Genomic DNA, 10,520 nt, shown 5'->3' with positions numbered 1-10,520 from the left:
CTGAAAACTCTTCCCCAGGGCTCAGTCCTCCGACCCAGGCCCTTCCCCAGGGCTCAGTCCTCCCACCCCGTTACTCCTGGACTGCTGGTAGAGCAAGCCTGTCCCTTTATTCACCCCCCTGAGGCTCTCCCACCCACACTCTGGGCCACTGGAGACTGAGTATGTCTTCCTGAGGACAGCCTGGCCATTGGGTGCTGTGGAGCCTTACTCTGGTCATCAGTAACTGTCCCCACTCTGCCCCAGGACAGATGTCCGTCTGAGCACACAGGTACAGCTCCAGGGAGGTGTCTCTGACTGAGCCAGGATCCCCTTCTCTGTGTCCTTTGCTGCACTTTGAGGGCATCCTATGAGCAGGGAGGATTCTGAGCACAGAGCCTGCCCTTGGGCTTATTTGAAGGGTGGAGGAGGCCATTTCTTCCTCCTTACCCCAGGCCTCAGGTACCTGCTTGTGTGGCTGTTTTTGTTTATTCGTTCTTAATTTTACTATGAATACAGGCCAGCATGTGTGTCTGGTGCCCACAAAAGCCAGAAGAGGGCATCAGATCCCCTGAATCTCTAGTTCCAGACAGTTGTGAGCCACCATGTGGGTGCTGGGAGTTGAACCTGTGGCCCTTCCAGGCATATGGTTAGCTGAGCCATTTTTTATCTGGCAGGCGGTGGGGACATTCCTTCTCTCTGTGCCCTGCTCTGAGGAGGGGACGTTGAGCAGGGCCAGAGGTCTGAGCCTTTCTCAGCCCTGGTCTGGCTTGCTCAGCTCAGGCTTCATCTCTTTTAGGATTCTGGCCACTTCCTCTGAATTCTCTATTAGCAGGCAGTTCGCGCCGGGCCATGAGATACCGGTTAACGAGGTGCTCGTACCTGCTGAGGCCTGGCTGGAGAGGCTGGACATCTCTGCCGCCGAAAATTCTATGTGGATTAATTAAAACCGCGGAGAGCGTTTTTCCTGAATTATTTACAGCTTCGAGGAGACCACGCAACTACCACGGAGTCTAGTTACAAATGCATGTACCTCTCCGTGGTGGGGGTGGGGGCGAGGCAGGCTCCCAGGCTAGGGCTGGGGAAGGGAGGGGAGCCTTCCTTCCAGGGTTTTGAATGGCTTCATTTCAGGAAGCCACAGGAGCCAGCGATGCCCATCATGCGGAAAGCCAGCTGCAGAACACTTTAGAAAGTTCTACCCGCAGAGAAGCCAGAACTACATCTTTAATTTTCCTTCCCGATCCATGGCAGAGAAGGTCCCAGGAGAGACTTGTTTTCCATCCCAGCCTTGCTCCAGGCCGCGGCCTGTCTGGGCCCTGCTGTGGCAGAGCTGGGACGTAGGCTGGACCCTGTGTGTCTCTGTGGTGTTTTTCTGCCTCAGATGAGGGAGCTGCTACTAAGACGGGATTTGACAAGCCCTTCTGGAGCCTCGTGCCCATCATGAATGCAATGAACAAGGATGCTGGTCCAAATTGTCAGGATAGCCTGCAGCCTCCCTACCGGTTCCCTAGACAAGGGGCTCTTCCTCCCCCGTAGGGAGATCTATCCTGGGTCCATGCTTTTGTGCCACCTTGATTTGGACAAAGACCCCAAAGCCTGCTGTTCCCTATTTCTGGGCATAAAATCCAAAGCCACACTTGTCTGTATCACACCCTCTTTATTCCTTTTTTCAATGATAGGGCATCATTGTAGCCCAGGATACCCTTGAACTTGCTGCAGAGCCAAGGATGACCTTGAACTTCTGATGACTGGAATTACAGGCCTGCAACATCACACCCTGTTTTTATAGTGCTGGGGACACCCAGGGCTTTGTGTGTGCTAAGTAAACATTCTACTACTTCAGCCACGTCCGCGTGGATGCCCTTTTTTTTTCTTATCTATCTCAGGTCCAGACAACTTCCAAGTTGCCCCTGAGCTTCAGGCCCAGCCTAAGTGACAGTGTCACCAGCAGGCTCTCCCTATAGTGCCGGTGCCCTTCCCAAGGGCCATGGTCTGCCCACCCTTCCCCCAGTCTTAGGACACAAATTAACCCCTTCTTTAAAAGCTAAGGATCTGTGAAATGGCAGTACTGAGCTGGGCTTGGGCTTGCCTTTACTGTCAGCACTCAGGAAGCAGAGGCAGGGGGATCTCTGCAAGTTCAAGGCCAGCCTTGTCTACAAGCAAGTCCCTTTAGCTGCCTGTGACAAGGGAGTGACATTGCAGGTCCAGGGTTCACCAGCCCCTGTTTTTATGCAGGAAGCACAGTTGCCAGTAGCACATCTTTTCATCTAGGTTGGCCCAAGAAGGACTCAGTCTACTTAGTATGCTGGCTGACTTTCTTCATTTCCTGAATTTGCCGACATCCCAAACTTCTCGGTGCATTTAGTCAAGTTGCAAGGCCGAGTCAGAGATCATGCTTTCCTTTTTAAAAAGCGTTTTTCAGGGTAATAAATATTCATTTGTTTCCTGCAGAGAGAAGACCAGCCAGCAGGTCTCACTCCGGGGAGGGGTTGGTTCTCAGGGCCAGCAGTAATCACTTCCCACCCGGGGAAGAGCAAATGTGACCAGGTTTCCCTGCTGACATTTGTGCCCTGAGACTGAGAAAGTAGGCACCATGCTGGGTAATGTGGCTGGGAGTTGACTTTAATGTAACACCGTTCTGTGGCGTCCCTTCTATGGATGGATTCTTTGCATGTGTTTAAGACATTCAAATTAAATGATTAATGCTATATTTTGTTTATTTTTGACAGGGTCTCACTAAATAGCCCTGGCTGGCTTGGAACTCACAGAGATCCACCTGCCTCCACCTCTCAAGTGCTGGGATTAAAGGTGTGTGCCCCACACCCTGCTAAGGGGGCTTGGATGTAGCTCAGTCGTGAGAGTGCCTGCCTAGCACGTATGAAGATTTACTCTGGTCCCCAGTCCCGAATAAATGAGGTGTGTTATGCATGTAATCCCAGCACTCCAAGGCAGGAGGATCAGAAATTTTGAGAACCTGTCTCAGAAAAACAAAAACCAATTTCTATGAGTTTGAGGCCAGCCGGATCTACAGAGCGAGTTCCAGGACAGATAGGGCTATACAGAGAAACCCTGTCTTGAAAAACAAAACATAACAGCAACAACAACAAAACAAACAAAAAAAAAAAAAGAAAAGAAAACGAAAAAGAAAAGAAAGAAGACAAACCAAGATTCTTAAAAGCCTGACTGAGTAATGCAAGATTCAGGCATGGTGGCACATACCTGTAACCCCGGAACTTGGAATCTAGAGGAAGGGAGAGTCCAAGGCCATGCTCAGCTATATAGTTCAAGCCAGCTTTTTGGGAATGAGCTGGTTGCCCAGCAGGATGGCTTAGTGGGTAAGGTGCCAAGACCTGTGCTGATGGTCTCATGTCAACTTGACACAAGCTAAAGTCATCTGCAAGGAGGGAACCTCAATTCAGAAGATGTCTCTGTAAGATCCGGCTGTAGGCATTTTCTTAGTGATTGATGGGGGAGGGCCCAGCCTATTGTGGGTGGTGCCATCCCCCTGCTGGTGGTTCTGGGTTCTGTGAGAAAGCAGGTTGAGCCATGGGAAGCAAACCAGTAAGCAGGGCCCCTCTATAGCCTCTGCATCAGCTCCTGCCTCCATGTTCCTGCCCTGCTTGAGTTCCTGTCCTGCCTTCCTTTGAGAATAGCAATGTGGAAGTGTAAGCCAAATTAACTCTTTCCTCCCCAACTTGCTTTTCGGTCATGGTGGTTTCTACACAGCGATAGAAACCCTGACTAAGCCAAGACCCAAATCCGATTCCTGGGGACCCACATGACAGGAAGAATGAATGGACTCCCACAGGTTGTCCTCTGGCTTCCACACTCATGTGGTGGCGGAGATGTATGTGCACACTAAATAAATGTAAAAATAAAAATAAAGCCACTGGGGCTGCATGCTGCCCAATTCAACCCAACCAGCACCTTAGGTAGAGACATTTGTGCCCCACAATAAGCAGAATGGAACCGTCCCCGGTTGTCACCTAATGTCTTCCAGACACACTATTTTTATGGAAGAGAGGGTGTTTCATAGGAAAAAACTCAGTTTCCCGCTAGTACTCAGAGGCTGTGCCCACCCTCTCTTCAGTGTTCCTCTTTATGGGCACCAGGCTGGCCCCAGCCTCCCAATTCCTGGAACTATGGTATGAGCCAACAAGCCCAGCTTCCACACAGTTTTTAAGAAGCTTAATCCTGTGGGCAATAGCACTCCACTCCTGTAGTCTACGGTCAGAAGCAAATCTCTAAGTCCAGCCACACTAAGGGAGGGAAGGGCATTCTGCAAGGGTGTGGATACCGGGAGGCCAGCGAGGTACTCTGGATCATCTCTCAGAGGCTGCCTGCTGCCGCCTTCTCTCTATGCAGGCATGTGTATGGGGTTTTGTGGGGGCTGTGAATGCATAGGTTTGTACATCAGGCGCGTTCTTTTGGCTATCTGGAAGGGAGAGCCCCCTTTAGTGGTCCATTAATTTTCATGACTTGTACATTTTGCAAACGCTCACTTCTGCGTCTGATGGAGCATCCTGTGGAAATCCACAAATTACAGGTTCCTTTAGCAGCAGGCGCGGCCTACATGTGAAAACACCAGCTATAAAATGCCAGCATGCGGAGATGCTTTGCCAACGGTTGTGAGTTTGCATACGGGGACACTGCCTTCAAGGTGGCTGAGGCTGTCATCTCGGCAGCTGGGCCAGATATGTACTAAGGAACGTGCACCTTCCTGCTCACCCTGCAGACACGGCAGACTGATGTTCTGGCTAGAGCAACAACCCGGGGGGCAGAGCACAAGGGGAGGGTCGGCGGGGGTCAGGTCACTGTCCTTTCCTGAACAAGATCATACGTTGTATTGTGTAGGGTGCCTCACCTCTGCACCCCCACACTGGGGAAGCTGACACAGGAAGGTTGCCGTGAGGTCAAGGCCAGTTTAGGCTACAGAGTAGGATCCTGTTTTGTTGTCATTTTTATTTTTTTAAGTGGGGTCAGGGTTGAGGATGTAGCCCAGGTGACAGAGAGCTGGACTCACACTCATGAGGTCTGTGTTCTGCAGACCGTGGTTGTGCAAACCTGCAATCCAGCACCAGGGGGAGCCTGGAGGGAAGAGACCAGAAGTTCAAGCTACATAGTGAGAATGGGGCTAGCCTGAGCTACATGAGGCCCTGTCTCAAACAAGTAAGAAACACATGAATAAAAGTGACACTTTGATCCTGGGGTTCTGAGCTCCAGGGTCCCCAGGATCCCCAGGGCATGCTTTGGTCTGTTACTCCATCTGCCTGTGGACATCTTCACACTGATCACTTTTGGTCAGGTCTATCATCGGCCTGCTAGTACGTCTGTCTTTACCTCTTCCCCCCATAAGTTTCTCCCTTGGGGAAAGCCCACTTGTCCTGGGAAAAGACCCCAGCCCTTCTGAGACTGTGATGTGGTCAAAAGAACATGGATAATTGATTGCAAATTAGGTATTCTTCCCCACCCTAGCCCTCAGTTTCCCCCGTCAACTGGGGATTATGCTGCCTGCTCCTGAGGTTGTGTGAGGATGGCTAACTTCTGTGGAGCCTAGAATGGTAGCAGACAATGCATGGTATCTCCCTCTCTCCTTCCCGCCTCAGGCCTGAACCCAACTTTTCTTTCTTGTGAAGACAGTCTTTCCATGTGGGCCTTGCAGATGGGTGTTCTTGTCCAAGCGTGTGAAGAGGAAAGAGCATATGAGCCAAGGACTGACATGCAGGCTCAGAGGAGAGCAGAAAGGCCTGCAGAAGTCACTCGGCTTGACTTCTCATTCTGGGAACAGCAACAACGGTGCTATGGATGGCCAGGGCATTCTGCTGCAGGGGAGCTGCTCATTGAGCCAACCCTTCCCCAGTGACAGCTCTGATCCATTCCTCTGCAGGGAGCTTCTTCGCCTAGCAGCTTCGTGTGTGTGTGTGTGTGTGTGTGTGTGTGTGTGTGTGTGTGTGATAGGGAAGGAGTCTGGGAGACCGCCATAGACCATGTCCTTTTCAAATTCATATGTAGAAATCCAACCCCAGGGATGGTGGAGAGGGCTCAGTCTGTAAACGGCATGCTGGGCAAACCTGAAGACCCGAGTTTACATCCCAGCAGCCAGGTACTAAGCCAAGCCTGGTGGTGTGCACCTGTAATCCCAATGCTGGGAGGCAGAGACAGACAGATTCCAGGACTCACTGACAGGTCTCGCCAGTTGGTGAGCTCCAGGTTAAAAGGACCCATGAAATGGCTCAGTGTGTAAAGGTATTTTCTGTCAAGGCTGATGACATGGGCTTCATTGCCAGGACCCACACGGTAGCTGGAGAGAAGCAACGTCTACTGGTTGTCTTCTGATCTTCACACATGCATCGTGGCATGCACACACACACCCACACCCACACCAATATGATAGTGTCAGGAGAAAGGCACCTACACACATGCATTATGACATCCATGTGTGCACACACACGCACACACACACACACACACACACACACACACACACTGTCTCTGTCTCAGGAGACAGGATCTTGGGATTAGAAGTCTTGAGGCTGGGCCACGTTCTGGGATTGATGACTTTACTGCCACTCTTTCTACCACATGAGCAGCCAGGTGGCCATCTACAAACCAAGAGGCCTCACTATGAACCCGAATATTGGGCCTGCCAGCTTCCTGAACTGTGAGTCTGCTGTGTGAGCCCCAGGCTGTGGCATTTTGTGACAGCAGCTGGAGCCGACTCACTGGGACGCTCTCCCCGCTAAGGCTTCTGTCTTCTTGGCAGCACCTGCTGCCCATCGTCTGTTGGAAGAACAGCCACCTCTCTCTGACGGAAGAAGGGATGCTGCTGTCCTTGCCCCTGGTCCCTGCAGCTCTGGCAAGGCCTCCTGGAGAGCTGGGCCTCTGATTCCAATAGACCGCCTCCAAGTCTCCCTCTGTATCTCAAACTAGGGTCTGTGGTGCCCTTGTCCTTGCCAGCCAGGAGCCCTGTGGATCCACGGGCAAAGCACATGCGCAGGCTGCGATCTGGGGTGTGTGGCCACAAGACTTTCTCTTTGTTGAATTTATTTTTCTCTTGTCTGTGTACAGAATTAGGCTCACTTACCTCTATTCCCTGTTGTAAAACAGGGGTGGAGAAGAGAGACGGGGTTGGGGGATGTTTTCATCTCATATCTATAAAGTGCACATTTTCTTTCTGAGCTTTGAAAGTGCGTCTTAAATGGCCCAATTGTCTGGTCTCAGCCCTGGCTTGGCGCCCTACATCTGGCTCTTCATGGATTTGAGTGGGGGTGGGGCACTGCTGGGAGAGCCTTCCCTAACTTGGGAGTTATTTTTGGCAGATCATCGTTTGTTTTTCTGGGTCAAGTCTGCCTTCTACGGCCACTCAGATCTTGAGGCCTTTGTCTCTGGCTTTGGGGAGGAGTCCTGCCCTGGGCTGCTAAGTTACCACCAGGACCACCACAGCCTTCTGTCATACCCAGGGAGAGGGATCCGAGATGATGAGGGTTTGGGGGTGGCACCCACCCTAGTCCGTGGTATTCGCCACGCTGGTTTCATTCCGCTAGAGATCTATGATGAACACTGAGGCGAGCCTTTACGAGAGCGTTAAAGAGAAAGTGTGCTCCAGTCCAGCCCGTGTTCTTACTGAGGCTGAGGAATTTAGTTTGTTTGGAGTGTGGGGAATGCAACCCAGGGTTTCCCTGAGGTAAGTGTTAATGCTCTGAAGGGAAAGGCATCCTGGCATTCGGAAGCCAAGGATCCTTGCAGCTCAGGAGTGCCACAGCTCTGCCCTGGTGGGGGACAGTTTCCCCAGCACGCTGTTACCCTGTTACCATCCTTGCTCCAGGAAAGGTTTCCCTAATGCCAGTGTAATGACTCTGCTCCAGTGGGGGAGGGCTCCCTCAGCAAGGCTGTGACAGTCTGCTCAGTGTAAGGGCTCCACCCCAGCAAGGGAAAGTTTCTGCAGCCAGGGTGTTAGAGTTCTGCTCAGGTCTTGCTCTGTTCTGCTCCGGTGAAAGTTGTTACATCTCTGCTCCTTCCTTCCGCTCTGGCAAAAGACAGTCATTACAACAAACTTCCCTCAAGAGAGTTATTAGGAGGGCAGAACCAAGGAAAATGACTGCTTCTGCCAGCGTGGAAAGGGGCAGCCCCAAACTCAACAGGTGCAGGGCTTATATAGGGTTTCTTAAGGGTGGAGCTTTCTAAGGCGGAGATTTTCAGGGTAGGGATTGGTAAAATTTCGGTTCCTGAGCTTGGGACAAACTCATTTCGTGCTCTGGAACTGGTTGGGTCTTTTTGCTGGGACTGGCTGGGTTTTGTGCTCAGAAATTGGTTGGATTTCAATTCCCGAATTGGCTAGGGGCTCTGGTCTCAGGGCCAGGGTGTTCTCTCTTTCGCTGGCCCTTTTAATCCTACACCTGATGCTAGATAGGAGTTCTACCATCGAGCTGCATTCCCAGCTCTTGAAACACAATTTTGATTTTTGAGACAGGGTCTTGATGAGTTGACGATGGCCTTAAACTCCCCATCACTCTGGCTAGTCTTCCTAGTAGCTAGGACTACAGGTGTGCTGTCCCATGCCTGTCTCAGCAGAAGCATAGGTACAACAGGAGCTACGGGGGTGACTCAGTTGGTTGAACACTTGCCTAGCATCTAAGAAGCCCTGGGTTTGATCCCCAACACCACATAAACCAGACATGGTGGTGCATGCTTATAATCCCAGAATTTGTGAGGAGTCAGGCGCTCCCAGACATTCATTTCAAGCTTGCTAAGTAGACCAGGTTGGCCCTGAACTCACAGACTTATTCTGGTGAGGTGTGGCAGTATGCTCTTTTAATCCCAGCACTCAGGAGGCAGAGGCAGGAGGATCTCTGTGAGTTTCGGCAGCTCAGGGCTACAGAGTAAGCCCTTGTCTCAAACAACTCAAACAAGAAAACCTCCGAGATTTATTTTATTTTTAATTATGCGTGTTTGTCTGTGAGAGTAGATGCCCACAGAGGCCTGGGATCTCCCTGGAGCTGGAGTTACTCATAGTTCCAAGCTGCTGGATGTGTCTTCTGGGACCCAGAATCAGTTCCTCTGTAAGAGCGGTACTAGCCCCTAACTAGTACCTTAAATGAGCCATCCCACCAGCTTCTTGTTCACTGAGCTCCCCATGCAATGACCCCTCCAGTGCAGATTTCCAAGTTACCTAGACTGCTTCTGTGGGTTCCTCCCCATCTTTACATGGGGTCTCCTCCTCCCTCCTGCAGGGTGATTTTCTCACACCGATCCCCAAGCCCACAGTGGTTGTCTCTCCTGACCCCGGTACAGGGGTCCTGTGCTCAGGCTAACCTCCAGCTCTGTTAGTGATGCTGATCTAAACCTCCCCATCCTCTTGCCTCCACAGCCTAAGAACTAAAATTGTGTTAAGTGTGCACACGGCACCTGGCTCTAGATTTTTCTTTAGGGGGGCCATGCAGTCTCCGAGATGGAGATCCCCCTCCCCATGTGGAAGATGAGCCCCTCCAGGACAGGGTCCTATCTTTCTCATTTGATTCTGTCTTTTGAGGCAGGGTCTTATTCAATAGCCCAGGATGACCTAGACCTCGCCATGGAGCACAGGCTGGCCCCAAACTCACGGCAATCCTACCTCAGCTTCCAGTATGCTGGGATCACAGGTGTGAGTTCCCACACCTGACTCTGCGCCCTGTCTTACACATCACTACTGTGTTCCCAGAGAATATCTGCTGGTGGCCCTGAGTCTAGTGCCTCCCCCATCCTCTCTCTCCGTTTTTTCTGTCCTTCTTCCAGTCCCTACCTTCCCACCCTACTGTTCTTCTGAGAAGGACATGACTCCTCCATCTTTGCCTCTACTCTCACGGCTCCCTTTTTTTAATCTTCTGATTTTTATTTTGCAGAGGGTGGGGGAAGGGTAGAGGGAGGTGAAAGGCAGAATTCCTGAAGACAGAAGGTTGGCATCATGGCATGATGTGGCCACCTCCCCCAGCTGGCTGGCTGTTCCTGCTGTAGCCTGGCAGGGGCTCCCGCCCAGATCCCTTACCTGCCTGACCCACCCCCACCAGGAGTGCCCACAGGTCTATTCTTAGTCAACCACTGGGCACTTGGGCCAGAGTCCCCACTTCTGCTGCCCCGCCCCTCTACAGAGATCCTGGTAGTGTGAACCCAGACCTCCCTGAGGAGCGAGAAGCAGCGGGGTCCCTCTCTAATTGCCAGGCAGGGGAGCGGCTGCTCTTTTCAGTCCGACTGTAATTCCACTAATTATAGCTGAGGCCCGGAGCAGCGCTTCCCCATAATCTACTTAATTCAGACACTCCCCCAGTCCAGCCCCGCCCACCCTCCTGCTGCTGGGGGCGTGGGTTTCAGTGTGGGTACCTGCTTTGATTGATAGGCCCCTCTCATAGCTTTCATTGAAGCCTTACCTCCCAGGACCCGAGTGTGACAGTATTTGGAGACAAGGTCTTTAGAGAAGTGATTAAGTTAACCCCAGGTCTTTCAGGCAGGACTCCCCTGTGTGACAGTGACCTTAAAAGAAGGAGAGCAGCAAGGTGGTTGCAGGTGGCTGT

Source organism: Microtus oregoni, unplaced genomic scaffold (assembly GCF_018167655.1).
Source record: "Microtus oregoni isolate MIOR12 unplaced genomic scaffold, Mior012 000048F_ref0000485, whole genome shotgun sequence".
Taxonomy (NCBI): Eukaryota; Metazoa; Chordata; class Mammalia; order Rodentia; family Cricetidae; genus Microtus; species Microtus oregoni.
This window is presented reverse-complemented; position numbering follows the sequence as displayed.